The sequence below is a fragment of the Elephas maximus genome, chromosome 15 (genome assembly GCF_024166365.1).
Source record: "Elephas maximus indicus isolate mEleMax1 chromosome 15, mEleMax1 primary haplotype, whole genome shotgun sequence".
In the NCBI taxonomy this organism is placed as follows: domain Eukaryota; kingdom Metazoa; phylum Chordata; class Mammalia; order Proboscidea; family Elephantidae; genus Elephas; species Elephas maximus.
In genome coordinates this window covers 1749126-1765656 of record NC_064833.1, presented here as the reverse complement: position 1 = coordinate 1765656, position 16531 = coordinate 1749126, and positions in this window count along the sequence as shown.

Genomic DNA, 16531 nt, shown 5'->3' with positions numbered 1-16531 from the left:
CTCCACTCAGGCCCAGGAACAGCCAACACACATTCCCTCTGAGTGTCTAAGGCTGGTAACTGAAAGGTTAGAGGTTCAAACCCACCCAGCAGCTCCTCCGGAGAAAGGCCTGACGATCTGTTTCTGTAAAGATTATAGCCAAGAAAACCCTATGGGGCAGGTCTACTCTGTCACGTGGGGTCGTTCTGAGTCAGAATCAACTCAATGACACCCAACAACAACAAACAGCCTTCTCATCAGCCCATCACCAGTCAAATAGGGATCCATGGTTGCCTAGCAACAGAAGAGCGGTCCTCGGGAGCTCCACATTTCGCGTTTCCCAAAGATGATGCAGAACTCCTGAGAGGGCTGTCAGGAAGATAATAACACCAGCAGCCCGCAGTGAACACTTACTGTATACACCTGTCCCCATCCTACGCTAAGTCCAGCCCTGTTGGGAAGATAATATCAGTGTTCTTACCTTACCAAATGATGAACAGGCTCAGGGATGAAGACTCTCACTCATGATCCAAAAAGAGAAGGGGTCAGGCGTGGACCTCGGCCAGCCCAGCCGTATCTGACCCCTTCTCCATGCTGCCCCCCGTGCTGCGCAGACAGCTTTGGCCAAGTGCCCACTCCCAGGCCATGAGATCATCTTAGTGGGTCATCAGCTGCCATCGAGTCAGCTCCCTGCTCACTGCCACCCCGTGCACAACGCGACAAAAGGCTGCCTCGTCCTGCTCTATCCCCACAATCCTTTGTGGATTGGACAGTTGCGATCCATGGAGTTTTCACTGGCTGATTTTCAAAAGTAGGGCCACCAGACCTTTCTTCCTGGTTCGCCTTAGTCTGGAAGTTCTGCTGAAACCCGTTCAGCACCGTAACAACACACGAGCGTCCACTGGCAGAGGGGCGGTGGCTCTGCATGACGTGCATTGGCCAGAACTTGAAGCTGTGTCGCCTGCACGGTGGGACTTCACCACTGAACCGCCCCTGCACCTAGTTCACCCTGTTACTAACATCTTACATTGGTGAGTAGACTTGTTACAATAACGAATTAACGTTGGCACAACGTGATACATTGTTATTTGCTGAAATCCACACTTCATTCCGACTTCCTCAGATTTTCCCTGATGTCCTTTTCCTGTCCCATTACATTTAGTTGTCACGTCTCCTCAGGCTCCTTTTGGCTGTGACAGTTTCTCAGGCTGTCCTTGCTTGTGATGACCCCGATGATTTAGAAGAGTGCTGGTGGGTATTTGGTAGAATGTCCCTCAACTGAGGTTTATCTGATGTTTTCCTCATGATTAGTCTGGGGTTATAGGTTTTTGGGAGGAAGATCACAGAGGTACAGTGCCGTTTTTATCACTACACAAGGGTGAATACTATCCACGCACCCTTACTGTCGATGCTAACCTTGGTCACCTGGCTGAGATCAGGTGGGTCAGGATTCTCCACTGTAAAGTGAATTTCTCCCCCTCTCTACACCACCCTTTTTGGAAGGAGGTCACTGTCCACACCCACGATTAACGAGTGGGGAGTTAGGCTCCACCTCCTTGAGGGCAGAGTGTCTACATGAAATATTGGAAATTATTCTTTATGGGAGCTTTTCTATCCTCCTTCACCCACTCATTCATTATTTGTATCCATATGGACTCATACGTATTCGTTTCATACTTTGGATTATAACTCAATACTGCTTTCCTTATTTCATTGCTCAGAATATTCTGGTTTGGCCACGGGGAGCTCTTTCATTTGGCTCCTGTGTCTCTTTGACTGGCCCTTATCACTGTTGGTTTATTTATTTTGTTTTTTGATTACTTTCTGGCCCTATAAGATGCTCCAGGTTCATCTTGTATATTTCCTGCTCCAGACCGGATTTGAAAACCCTATGGAGCCATTTCTCCAAGAATCTCTGGCTCCTTTTATAGGAGAAGGGCATTAGAAACCACAATCTGAGTTCTAGGTGTGTTCAGTACTACTGGGATGTCATTGCTTCTAGGCCCATCAGCTGACAGAGCGAGGAGTCAAACCTGTGTACAGTAAACCACAGTAACCGGTGTATACACACATGTCTCTAAATGTATCTATGTGTAACTATCGGTATCTGTATTAAGCTAAGCATGAGCGTACACTAACGTTTCTGACTCTAATCCATTACTACATAGGTCATTCCAGACGTCTCCCTTGCTTATCTGTAACCTCCTACTCCAACAGTGAAAAACCTGGTTTCTACCATCCACCATACTTTTAATTGCTCAATTTCGGTTTACATGTATAGTGGTAACGAATTGTTAACCCCTACACCCATGAAAACAACCTTATCAACTAGACTACAGTTTCTTTTGCCTTTATTTTTACAGAATCCGCTCATTTCCAAAGTCGCTTAAGTCAACACCTTTCTCCTTGCTTTCTTCAGTGAGGTTGTTGGTGACAGCTGGTGAAGTTTAAATAAGGTCTGTAGATTAGAAAATTGTGTTATATCAACGTTAATTTCATGATTTTAGGTGGCACTGACAGTTTGCACTCAACTACTAACCTAGAGGTTGGCCGTTTGAATCCACAAACGTACCATGGAAGAAAGGCCTGGCGGTCTGTTTCCATTAAAGATTGTGGTTGTTATTTGTTGTTGAGTGTATCCCAGCTCATGGCAACCCCACGTGTGCAAAGTAGAGCTGTGCTCCGTAGGGTTTTCAAGGCTGCGAACTTTCAGAAGCAGATCACCAGGCCTGTCTTTCGAGGAGCCTCTGAGTGGATTCAAACCACCAATTTTTCAGCTAGTAGTCCGACCATTTGTGCCACCCAGGGACAGTCTGTAAAGATTTGTTGCTGTTGTTTTTTTGTGAGGTCTGGTCAAGTCAATTTTTCACTCGTAGCAACCCTGTGTGACAGAGTAGAACTGCCCATGGCTCCGCAGGCGGTAGCATATTGCCAGGCCTTTCTGCAGAGCTGCTGGATGGGTTTACACCACCAGCCTTTCAGTTAGCGGCCAACCGCTTAACTGTTGCCCCACCAGGGCTCTTCCTGTAAAGATTACAGCCAAAAATCCTCCATGAAGTGTGAAGCGGTTCCACTCTGTAACACACAGGGTCACCATGAGCTGAAATCAACTCAACTGCCACTAGTTTGGGTTTTTGCCGTGGTTAGGTAAGGTGTTGACATCAGAGCAACCTCGGAAAGGGTACAGAATAGTTCTTGTACTATTTTTGTGACATTTTTAAGTCGGAAATTATTTCAAAATGAAAAGTTAAAAAAAAAATGAACCCCCCGAGAATATTACCCTTGATTCTTCTTTACTATGAGTACACAGGGGCCCTGGTGGCACAGTAGTTAAGGGTTTGGTTGCTAACCAAAAGGCCGGCAGTTCAAATCCACCAGCCAATTCTTAGAAACCCTATGGGGCAATTCTACTTTGTACAGGGTCGCTGTGAGTCAGAATCGCCTTGAGGGCAACACAGGTTTGGACCTGAGGGGCAGGAGGACAGACGCAAATGAAGGTTTGTGTCTTGGGGGTGGGATTGAGGGGAGGGTAGAAGAGGGGACTCCAGGGCTGCGTGAGAATGGGGGTGAGGAGGGGAGCTCTGGGTGAGGACTCCTTCTCTGCCTCACTCCGCAGGCCTGACTGCCCTCATCATGAATGCCCTCGTCCTGATCCTGGTCCTGTGGTCACCCCTGGTGTGTGCAAAGACCGGTGAGGCTGAGGTGTGGGGCAGGGCAGTGCAGGGGTCTGAGCAGAGAGAGGGCGCCGTGCTCAGGATATTAACTTCATTCATTCAAGCGACCACCCTCACTGCATCCTAAACATTTTGAGAAGGGCTATGTTCTGCATTCATCTGTTATAAATACAAAAAGACATATTTAAGGTGTTTTCTAAGAATGTGGTAATTTGAAATGTGTTTTATAAATTTTCACATCTGTAAAAAAAAATTTTTTTTTTAGAAGGTTATATTCCTCTTCTTTGCTGTTAATTTCCAAATTAATCATATCGAAGCAGAGGACATGGTCTTTGAGATAAATAAGATCTCAAAGAGATGATAAAATCTGGACACTTTGACCAAAATCAAAGTGCTGGAAGCTCTCGTTCAGTCCAACAGCTGAGTGCCCTTGCGGCGCGGGCTTCAATTACCTTCAGAGACGGGGAGCTTAAGGGAGCCCATCGGGTCATTTTGTTTATGGACCATGAACTTAATACACACACTGTTCTCTCTCCCCTCTCTCTGCCCCTTCGGGAGCTCAGGGCTGTGTCTCTCCCTTGGCACCCCTGTGCCCCAGAGGCAGAGTCCACATCTGCGTCCCGTGTTCCCCACAACCTCAAGCTCTCTGCCCTGCGAGTCAGGGCCTGTCACATGAAGAAGAGGAGGCAGCAGAGCTGAGCCAAGTGGGTGGGCCCAGGTGGGTGGGTCCAGGTGGGGAGGCAGGTCCCTGCCCCCTGTGCTGACACTTGGTTGCCTGCTCTTCCCTGGGCCCCTGGTTCAAGAGCCCCAGGAAGCCATCCTGAAGCAGGTCCACCCAGCGACTCCATCCAGCTCCATCAGTGCCCAGCTCCGGTTTGAGGTGGTGGGGGAGGGCCCCAGGTGAGGGAGCCTGGGATGAGTCCAGGTGGGGACAAAGGACCTGAGGGGCAGGAGGACAGATGCAAATGAAGGTTTGTGTCCTGGGGGTGGGTTTGAGGGGAGGGTAGAAGAGGGGACTCCAGGGGTGCGTGAGGATGGGGGTGAGGAGGGGGGCTCTGGGTGAGGACTCCTTCTCTGCCTTGCCCCTCAGGCCTGACTGCCCTCATCATGAATGCCCTCGTCCTGATCCTGGTCCTGTGGTCACCCCTGGTGTGTGCAAAGACCGGTGAGGCTGAGGTGTGGGGCAGGGCAGTGCAGGGGTCTGAGCAGGGAGAGGGCACCGTGCTCAGGGCACTGTGTGCTCTGTGGGGGGTGTTTGTAGGGTGTGCCTGGGGAGCAGGACCATTGAGACCTGGGCGCCTTTGGATGTGGGAGTCAGTCATAGTCACAGGAATTGCTTGTGCACTAGGGGCAGGGGTGCACTCGGGGTGCAGGGTGCACTTGGGGTGCAGGGTGCAGCAGGGCCTGGTATGACCTGCATCCCCACGCATGTGACCACGATGAGGCTTGGTAACCTCGACTCCCCACACTCCCTCCACCCAGCAGAGCCCCTGAAATGCTACCAGTGCCTCAAGGCCAACAGCAGCATGGACTGCAAGGTGGCCACGTGCACCCGTCAAGACCTGATGTGCCTTTACTACCAGGTGGACTTGAGAGTCGGTGAGCTTGGGGTGGGGCTGTATGGCCTGCTGTGGAACCAACCCTCCGAGACTCAGCTCTTCTGGGCCTGAACCCACTCTGCTCCTGCCCCAGCTATGACAGCCCCTTTGGGGGAGGGTTCAGAGATGTGGCCCTGAGTGCCCCAGTCCTAGGCGGCCGCCCTCTCGTCCTCCTACTGGATGTGTTCATAGCCCCCACATTTCAGCTCCTTTCTCCCTCCTCTGGAGTCCCTATTCTTTAATGTTGTGCTTGTAGGACCCTCAACAAGGCAAAGGGGGGCTGCTCCCCAAATCCTACACCTCCCCGAGTCCCACAGCCCCTGTAGCCCGGCTGCCCTGGGCCCCACACAGTCACGCTCTCCCACAGGTACCACCGACAAGACCGAGATCACCAAGAACTGTGTGCCCACATGTGACATGGGGTTCCTGGCCGCCTTGAGCAGCTACCCCATGGACTCGATTGTCAGCATCAAGGCCGAGTGTTGCACCACAAGCCTGTGCAACAAGGCAGCCTTGGTCAGCGGCAGGGGGCTCCTGCTCAGCCTGGGGCTAGGCCTACTGCAGGCCCTACACTGAGGACCCTCCCCAGCCCCCTCCCCCAGGGCCCTTGCCCTCCAGCTTGACAGCCTGAGCACCATCCTGCACTCTCTTCTCCAGCCCAGTTCTAGCTCACCCCCCTCTCCACCCTGGGAGGGGCCCTCCACCAGGGAAGTGGGTGAGGGTCCCCTGCACGTGACCCTGGGGGATTCCTCAGTGTGGCCTGCAGCCATCAGGAGCCAGACCAATAAAAGCATAGACAAAGGACAGAGGAGGTGTTGTTGGGGGGGTGGAAAGGGTCAGGAGGTGGGAGGGACACTGAGGTCACGGAGGGATGGTGCTCTCCAGAAGCCATGAGGCCACATTACTGCTATGTCGGCCACCAGATGGTGAAGCCACAGGCCAGGTCACAGGGCCAAGCAGTCAGCGAGGGGCTCTGGCTCATGTGGAGCTGTTCCCTGAGCACGGCCTTCCCCTGCCCTGCAGCCCAGGTGTGGGTGCCACAGGACTGGGGCGTGAGAAGTAGGGGAGCAGGGAGTTTCCAGCATGTGGGATGCCAGCCTTGGCATGGCTGTTATCTGACTGGATGTTTGCAGCCAGGAGGGAGATGTTTAGGGAACTTCCTGCCTGGTCTGTCTTATAAGCCTCTGTCCTGACAAGAGCCAGAGGGTAGGGAAGGCACCAGGGAGCCCCAAGACACAGGAGAGGGCATCCAGGGGCACAGGAGATCCACACCAGAGGAAAGTTTCCAGGAGAAAGTGTGTCAGGACACCCTGAGCAGACCTGTGGTGCTTCCACCCAGGGCAGGTGTGAAGACAAACAGGAACCCAGGAAGCCCGAGCTCCAGGTGGGCCCAGCCCCATCCTCCTTTCAGGAGTGCTGGGCAGACGGCACCCTGAGGCTGAGGCCTTGGTGCTCCCAGACCTAGACCCAGAAAGAAGCAGGGGGCCAGGAGTAAGGGCCAACCCCGTGCAGCATGCCCCCATTTACCCCTCCGGACTCCCTTCATCCTTCCCTCAAGGCTCCCCGCCCCCACCCCTCAAGGCGCACAGAAGACACCCAAAATACCTGGGGAGCAAATGGCAAGGTGAAGCTCAAGGGGAAGCAGAAAAACAACCCCATGCCATCTGCAGGCTGAATCATAACATTCTTTTTATATAAAATTTTCCTCAAGGCTGTAGGGACGGGAGAGATCCCTGGGAGCCTGAGGGCCAGTCTGAAAAGGCAGGAAGGGAGGAGCAGGCTCCCTGGAAGGGGGCCTTCAGCGGGGACTGTGCCACCTCAGCAGTCACCATGAGCAGGATGATGACCCCACGTTTGCCATGGGGGGGCCCAGCCCCACTGGGTGGTCTGAGTGTCCATTGGTACACCCATGGTGGTCAGTCTACAGCCAAACCCCAAATGTGCCCCTGTTATTGAGATAGGTGGCCCAGGTGTGCCAGTTGTCCACACAGGGTTGTGCTGGTATTTTCAGGGTACTGGGGGAATGGGGGCTGACTTCACAGGTTTATAGCCAAACTGACCAGAGAGCCATGACGCCTTGGAAAGGGCCGAGTCGGCTCTACCTCTCCTGGCCCTAGGAAATGAGAAGAGGAAGGGAAGCACTGACCGCCTGCGGCTGAAAAAGAGCGGGTTTTTTTTCTGCTCTTGGTGCTCTTGGGCGATGTGTAGGGACGAGCAGAGGGCTGGAGCTGAGGGTCGGCCCGCTCAGGCCTCATGCTCGTCCAGGTGGGACTGGGGGGTGGGGGCATGAACGCCCCCTGTTAGCCTAGAGGCTTCCTCTGCACCTGAGGTGGAATCAGAGACAGTGAGCTGCAGGTGTCTGCAGGGGTTCCTGGGTGGCTTCCTTCCCAGCCACCTCCCCCATACTGACCCCCTTCCTGTTAAGGCAGCCTGGCCTGCATAATCCCCCTTTAAACTCCCCACATCGCCACCCCAAAGTCCCCCCCCCTTTGTCCCACTGCAGGGACCCCCCCCCCTTCCCTGCCCTGCACCGCCCCCCTGGCCTCACCAGACTCTGCACACACCAGGGATGACCACAGGGCCAGGGCCAGAACCAGGGCTGACCACAGGCCCAGAGCCAGGGCTGACCACAGAACCAGGGCCAGGGCCAGGGCTGACCACAGAACCAGGGCCAGGGCCAGGAGCAGGGCTGATGAAGGATCAGGGTCAGGACCAGGGCCAGGGCTGACCAAAGGACCAGGGACAGGGCCAGGGCTGACCACAGGGCCAGGGCCAGGGCCAGGGCTGACCACAGAGCCAGGACTAGGGCCAGGAGCAGGACTGATGAAGGATCAGGGTCAGAGCCAGGGCCAGGGCTGACCACAGGGCCAGGGCTGATCACTGGACCAGGGCCAGGGCTGACAATAGGGTCAAGACCAAGACCAGGACCAGGGATGACCGTAGGACCAGGAGCAGGGGCGACCATAGGACAAGGACCCAGGATGACCATAGGACCATGACAAGGGATGACCATGGGACCAGAACAAGGGATGACCATAGGACCAGGACCAGAGATGACCATAGGACCAGGACCAGGGATGACCATAGGACCAGGACCAGGACTAGGGGTGACCGTGGGACCAGGATCAGGGATGACCACAGGACCAGGACCAGGCCTGAGGGGGCAGGTAGAGGAGACGCCCTCACCCAGAGCCCCCTCCTGCCCCGCCTCACAGAGTCCTCGATCCCCCCCAACACACACAACCTTCCCTTCCTGTCTGCATCCATCCTTCTGCCCCTTGGCCCTTTGTGGCTTTAGGGCTGCCCTGTGTGAGGGGTAAATAAGTTGAAAAACACAGTTTGTGTATTCAATTCACCGTCTGTAAACAACAACACCTCTGAAGGTAATTGAAGCCCACGCCGCAGGGGCAATCAGCTTTTGGACTGAACGAGAGCTTCCAGCACTTTGATTTTGGTCAAAGTGTCCAGATTTTATCATCTCTTTGAGATCTTATTTATCTCAAAGACCGTGTCCTCTGCTTCAATACTATTAATTTGGAAATTAATAGCAAAGAAGAGGAATATAACCTCACAGATGTGAAAATTTATAAAACACATTTTAAATTACCACATTCTTAAAAAAGCATCTTAAATATATATTTTTTAAATACCTAGGATGGATGAATGAGGAACGCACACCTCAAAATGTTTGGGGTACAGTAAGGGTGGTCGTTTGAGTGAAGTTGATATCCTTACATATAATAAAGAAGAAAAACCAAAAAAAACAAACCTACTGCCATCGAGTCTATTCTGACTCATAGCAACCACACAGAGTTTCCGAGGCTGGAAATCTCTACAGAAGCAGACTGCTGCATCTTTCTCCTGCAGAGCCGCTGGCGGTTTCAAACTACCGATCTTTCGGGTAGCGGTCAATTGCTTTAACCACTGTGCTTCTGTTAAGGGGTTCATTTTTTTTAACTTTTCATCTTGAAATAGCTTCAGACTTAAATTAAAAAGTTGCATGAACAGGACAAGGATTATCACGCACCCTTTACACAGTTTTCCCAGATGTTAACACCTTACACATGGAGCCCTGGAGGCGCAATGGTTAAGCGCTCGGCTGCTAACCGAAAGGTTGGTGGTTCAAACTCACCCGACAGCTCTTTGGGAGAAAGACCTGGCAATCCACTCCTGTAAAGATCAGAGCTAAGAAAACCCTATAGGGCGGTTCTACCCTACCACAGGGTCGCTATGAGTCAAAATCAACTCAATGGCACCTGACGACAACGGTATCAGGTGCTAAAGCTCCCTGAGTGGCACAAACGGTTTGCTATCAGCTACTAACCGAAAGGTTGGTGGTTCAAACCCACCCAGCGATAAGTACCATGGAAGAAAGTCCTGGCAATCTGTTTCCATAAAGATCACAGCCACTGAAAATCCTATGGGAGCAGTTCTACTCTACCACGTTGGGTCACTATGAGGTAAAATTATTCCATGATACTTAACAACAACACCTTACTTAACTATGGCACAGTTATCAAAATCACAAAATGAACATTGATATAACACATTTTTCTAATCTACAGACCTTATTTAGATTCCACCAGCTACCACCCTAAAGCCCCCTCCAGCCCAGCATCCAGTCTAAGGTCGCTTCTCACCAAGGTCCTCTCCTGTAACCTGGAGCAGGTCCTCGGACTTTGTTCTTCTGTGACCTTGACACCTTTGAAGAGTAATGGCCAGTTCCTTCACAGAAAGTCCCTTGGTTTAGGTCTGCTGTTTGCCCCTGGGTAGATTCAGCCTGTGCATTTTGACACAAACCCTGCAGAAGTGTGGTTGTGTCTTCTCAGTGGTTGTATCAGGAGCCATGATGTCCCTTTGTCCTATTTTGTGAAGTTAACTATTGACCCTATTGTAGCTACAGCTGCTAACCAAAGGGTTGGCAGTTCAAATCCGCCAGGTGATCCTTGGAAACTCTATGGGCAGTTCTACTCTGTCCTGTAGGGTCGCTATGAGTCGGAGTCGACTCGACGGCACTGGGGTTTTTCGGGTAGTTAGTAAGTGCCATGTAAGAGACACTTTGAAGCTATTCAGCAGCTATTTGATTGCCCACCAGTTGTAGAATCGACTTAAGAGTCTTGCCTGAAACAATTATTACTGTGGGTTTTTGCCAAATGGTGATTTTATAATTCTATCATTCCTCCTACCTTTTCTTGGAATTCTACCACAAGGGAGAGCTTTCAATTCTGTCTCATTCACTGTTTACTCATTTGTTTCTTTATAACAGAATGGACTCGTGGGTTTTCTAATCTGTAGGTTAGAATCCACACCAACCATCCTTTCTTTTATTACTCAAACTATTCCGGACTTGGAGACATCCACCTCCAGCAAGACGGAGTAGCTACACTGTTCCCGGTCTACAGCTCAAAATCCTGGACATTATACATAAAACAAACACAAGGAGACCCTGTGAGGGGGGAAGAAGAGCAGCCAGAAGCCTCTGGATCCAGGAACACGGCGAGGGTCTTCTGGTCTCCTTATTGCTGCGTCTATCCCAGACTTGGAGCTGAAGAAGCCAGCCACCTACAAATACCAACACGCCCCTCCAAAAAACCCAGTGCCGTCGAGTACAGACAAAAAAAAAAAAAGTCCCAGCAGAAGCTTGCTCTGTCTAGCCAACCCAGCAAAACAGGAAACCTAGACAATAACTGCTCTCCTGTAGCCAGACACCAGCGAGAAGCCTGTAGCCCCATCCCTGCTGTCTTAGTTACCGTGTGCCACCACACTAAAAAAAAAAACTACAAGTGGGTGGCTTTAATGAACAGATATGAACTTTCTTACAGTCCTGAAGGCTAAAAGTCCAAATTCAGGGCTTTGGCTCTAGAGGAGGGTCCTTCTTTGTCTCTTTCAGCTTCTAGCAGCCACCGGCAATCCCTGGTGTGCCTGGGCTTGAGTGTGTCTGTGTTCTGCACTCCCCTTTATAAGACACCACTCAGAAGGGACTGGGCTTAAGTCCCACCCTACCCCAGTGTATTTCTGGGGGACACAATTCACTCTGTAACACCACCCATTCCCTCAAAGACTAGTGGGAAGCCTGCTCTTCTTCTACCACCCCTCAGCAGTAATGGGGCATTACCCGCCCCCCACCGCCCCCGTCCCCGCTTGATGTCAGGAGGCCTAGGGGAGAGTCAGGGTTCTCATCACCACCCAGCGGTGGCCACATGGGGTCAGTCATGAGATAGCCCCCCCAGCCAGGGAGGTGTCAGTTGAAGCCTAGTAGGGGGACAGCACTCCCACCCCTCCTGACAGTAATGGGAACCCCTTCCCCTCAGGTATCAGTGGGGGCCAAGTGAAAAACCAGACTTCTACCCCAACCTGGCCACAACCGGAGGATGCTGCTGGAAAGGTAGCCAAGGAAACTAGCGAAAACAGTAGGTTTAAATAATATTTAAAGGTCCCTGGGTGGAGCAAAACGTTTACGCTTGACTGGTAACCAAAAAGTTGACAGTTCAAACCCACCCAGCAGCATTGCAGATGAAAGGCCTGGCTATCTTTGTCCATAAAAATCACGGCCAAGAAAACCTGTGGAGCAGTTGTACCATGTAACAATGGGGTCTCCATGAGTCGAAATCTACTCAATAGCAACGGGCTTGATTTTTTTCCCTCGCTGGCCTCAGCTGGGATCTGCTGTCTGCACCGGAAGCTGCTCACGTTCCTCCCCATGCAGCCCCCTCCACCTTCAGTCCAGCAGGTCGAGCTTTCCCACATTCTGAATCTCTGACTTCTGACTTTTCAAGGACCCACATGATTAGGTCAGGCCCACCCAGATAATCTCTGTATCTTAAGGTCAGCTGACTTGGACATAAATTATGTCTGCAGCAGAAATCAGGCCAGTGTTTGAACAAGCAGGGGACGGGAGTCCTGGGCACCATCTTGAGTTCTTCCCACCATACCGCCCCACCACAGAAGGGCATCAGATACTTCTGAGACCAGAGCCACTGGTCACGTCTCTGGTGATGTGAAGAAACACTTGAGTAGAGAGAGAGCAGCCCAGTGAGTACCCTCATAATGTGGAGTGCACATTGGAGAGCCAGGGGCAAGGAGGGGGTGCTGGGGAGGGTGTACAGTGAGCAGGTTGCCTTGCCCCCACTTCGTGACGTGGTCTTATCCTTACAGCTCCCTTCCAACCAAGGCAAAGCAGCTGCCTCATTCACGGGTGGGAGCTACCAGACTGAGGGTCACTTGGCTGTTGCAAACCGGCTTCCACACACCATCAGCTGGTAGGAGACAGCCAAGGCAAAGCTGGTGACGGGGGCGGGGGGGTGGGGGGCTGGATGTGGTTTTAGCAGTGAACAGGAGGTAGGTCTAAGCCCTCCGGGGAGCATTTGGCTGTTTATAGTCTCTTGGGCTGCAGCCAACAGCTCCGCAGTATCATCAGGCAAATGGGCTCCAGACGATTGGACAAAGGAAAAATTCCCTTGATCTCAGTGATGGAAGCCCACACGAGAAGTCAGAGGAAGAGCTAAAGGGCCTCGCATAGGTGCCCAGTTGAGAAGGGGGTTGAAAGCTAAGAGCCCGAGAGCTCACGGGATGAACCGGGATGTGGGTACTCAGGCCACACCCATGGGTGGATGCTCCACATTCCCCTTGTACCCAAGGAAACCAAGTCCTCTGCCAAGAGGAAGGAAATGTTTGCAAATGCCTTTGGGTAGAATTCCCCAAAGACAAGGGCTAGAGCACAGCAGGATCACAAGGGACCCCTTCCAGAAGCCCCAAAGCCCAATGAGTGTTATGGGGAATTGACACCCTGTCCTGGGCTTTGGTTAACTGTAACAGAAGCAGCTTTGGAGAACCCATGAAATGTTTGGAACAGCTAGTTCTCTATCATCTCAGCCTGCCTGGACATGTTTCTTCTGGTCCAGCTATGCCCTGACTCCATCCCAAACCCATTGCCATGGAGTCGATTCCAATTCACAGCAACTCTATAGGAACTCCCCCATCGGGTTTCCAAGGAGCAGCTGGTGGATTCAAACTGCTAACCTTTTGGTTAGCAGCCGAGCTCTTACCCACTGCACCATCAGGGCTCCACTACTCCACCACGGTCCTGAGACAGGCCAGGAGACATGGGGGTAGGTGGCTACGCCTCCCCTTGTTCCCTGTCATGCTCCTAGCATTGGTTGATTTGCAAATGATCAGATAACAGAGGAGTCATTCAGAACAGGTGTGAAAAGTGTTTGTGAGGCAAGTTGTTTCAGTGGCCAAGTCATCAGACCGAGTGTGACGAAAAGAAGGTTCCTGGGAGCAGAGGTGAGGAAGGCGTGAGGGTGGGAGGTGCAACCACACACCTTACACCTGTGCCACCTCTCAAACGTTACACATGTGCCGCCACTCAAACGTTTTCTCTCATTTTTCCTGAGCCAGTGGTCACAGGACCCAACATCCATGTCATTCAAGTTGGCGGCACACGCTCCTGAAAGCACTTCAGGCCGAGTCATAGCTTGACCCCGGGTAGCAAACTGGACCAACTGGGGCCGTGGTCCTGTTGCCAAGCAGAAGGGTCAGTCCTGGGTTCTCTGCCTGCTGAGTCCTATGACATCGGTGTCTGCTCCGTGGGTGGTGGCAGCCGGCCTGGAGGAAGAATGTAAGTCAAAGCAGGACTAAATCAGAAGGTGAAGACAACGGCAAATGGTGAGCATTCACAGGGGACCCATCTCCCCAGAGAAACACAATCACCGTTTCCACGAGGCAGAGAGCAAACCCCTCAGAGCAAGAGAGAAGCGTGGTCGTTGTTGCCTCTCCCAGAACTGCTACCAACTAAGAGCCATTGTTGGTGTTTTCCCTGGAGAAGGGACTGGATTATTCTGATTCATGAAAAGCCACCTAAAAAAGCGGGGCCCTGGCGGTACATGGCTAAGAGCTTGGCTGCAAACCAGTGTCGGCAGGTAGAATCCTCCAGCCGCTCCTTGGAAACCCTATGGGGCAGCTCTACTCTGATCTATAGGGTTGCTATGAGTTGGACTGGACACAAAGGTAAGGAGTTCAAGTGCATTACCTAAAAAAGCATCACCTGGGCCATTTGGAGCCTGTAGGTGAAACAGCGCCCCCTGGTGATCCAGCTCCCAGCAGCCGGCTGGAGCTTCCACTGGGCGCCATGTGACTGTGTCTACCACCTGGTTCTTTTTCCACCCACCACCTGTCTGTCAGTGTGTCGTGCTGACGTGGCTTGTGTGTTGCTGGAAGTTATGTCACCCGTATTTCAAACACCAGCAGGATTACCCACAGAGGACAGGTTTCAGCAGAGCTTCCAGACTAAGACAGACTGGGAAGAAAGGTCTGGCAATCTAATTCCAGAAATTAGCCAATGAAAACCCTATGGATCACAACAGAGCATTGTCCAACACGCTCTCCTTGGATATGTCATCGGGGGGGATCAATCACTGGAGGAAGACACCATGTTTGGTGAAGTAGAGGGCCAGCGAGGGCGTGGGAGACCCTCAGGGAAATGGACGGACACAATACCTGCAGCAATGGGCTTGAGCATGCAGGCGGCCATGAGGATGATGCAGGACCAGACATTTCGTTCTGTTGTGCTTGGGGCCGTCGTGAGTCATCCTCATCTACCTACCCATATATTGATCAGTCTATTTTTCGGGGACCTGCGAGAAACCACGCCAGGGAAGCACATGGCAAGGAGGGGGCTCGTTGACGGAGCATCTGCTCTCTCTCTCTGTGTCGGTGAGTGAGGGTGGGGTGTGGCGGGAAGCCGACCGCAGCCTCCTTCCCAGTGGGCCAGAGCTGGGCTTGCTCCTTCACATGTTCTGGATATGGGTGTGGACGGGAAGTATCTAAGGAGAGCAGGCATGGACCGGACGGCCTGGGAGCGTGGGCGTATGGATGCTATAGTGTGGATGACTCCCTTCCGGGGTACACAGAGGGCATCTGCAGGAAGCCTTGTGACACGCCCGGGAGGATCTAGCCAGGGGTGCAGGAGACCCAGCCGGCCACTTCATGGGGCACTCGGTGTTTTGGGAGCCACACCATTTTTCCAAACTGAGCAAACGCCACCATATTTGCTGGCAGAAGCCGTGGTGGCTTCATTCGCTAGGATTGGCCGCCATGCCAGGCATTCTGCAAGGAGTTTAGGAGCCAGTCTTGGGGTACTGGAGCCCGTGGCTGGCATAAATGGTTAATGCGTTTGGCTGCTAGCCAAAAGGTTGGAGGCTCGAGTCCACCCAGAGGCACCTTGGAAGAAAGGCCTGGCAATCCACTTCTGAAAAATCAGTAACTGGAATTCCTACTAAGCACAGTTTTACTCACACACACGGGTTACCATGATTCGGAGTCGACTGGACGGCAACTGGTTTCTTGGGGGCTGAGTCAGGCAGAAATAAGGGTGTCCTAGGCCCACCATGACGATGAAGACTCGTGCTAAGCCAAGTAGAGACATTGGAGGGCGAGCTCTCACAGGAGGCTGGTCCTCGCTGGACATTGTGTGTAGGAGGCCGTGGGAAGCCATTGGCAAAGGGACCAATCAAAGAGATTACACTGGTCAACACCCTTCCCTACTGTTGTGGATTAAATTGTGTCCCCCCAAAAATGTGTGTCTGTTTAGCTAGGCCATGATTCCTGGTATTGTGTCGTCATCCACCATTTTGTTATCTGATGTGATTTTCCTTTGTTTTGTAAATCTTGCCTCTATGATGTTAATGAGGCAGAATTAGAGGCAGTTACCTCGATGAGGCAGGACTCAATCTACAAGATTAGGTTGTATTTTAAGTTGATCTCTTTTGAGATATAAAAGAATCAAGCAGAAGAACTAGATGGTGCCCGGCCACAACCGATGACTGCCCTGACAGGGAGCACAACAGAGAACCCCTGAGGGAGCAGGAGACCAGTGGGATGCAGACCCAAATTCTCATAAAAAGACCAGACTTAATGGTCTGACTGAGACTAGAGGAATCCCACCGGTCATGGTCCCCAAACCTTCTGTTGGCCCAGGACAGGAACCATTCCCGAAGACAACTCATCAGACATGGAAGGGACTGGACAATGGGCTGGAGAGAGATGCTGATGAAGAGTGAGCTACTTGTATCAGGTGGACACTTGAGACTGTGTTGGCATCTCCTGTCTGGAGGGGAGATGGGAGGGTAGAGAGGGTTAGAAACTGGCAAAACGGTCACGAAAGGAGAGACTGGAACGAAGGAACGGGCTGACTCATTAGGGGGAGAGTAAGTGGGAGTATGGAGTAAGGTGTATATAAGTTTATATGGGAGAGGCTGACTTGATTTGTAAACTCTCACC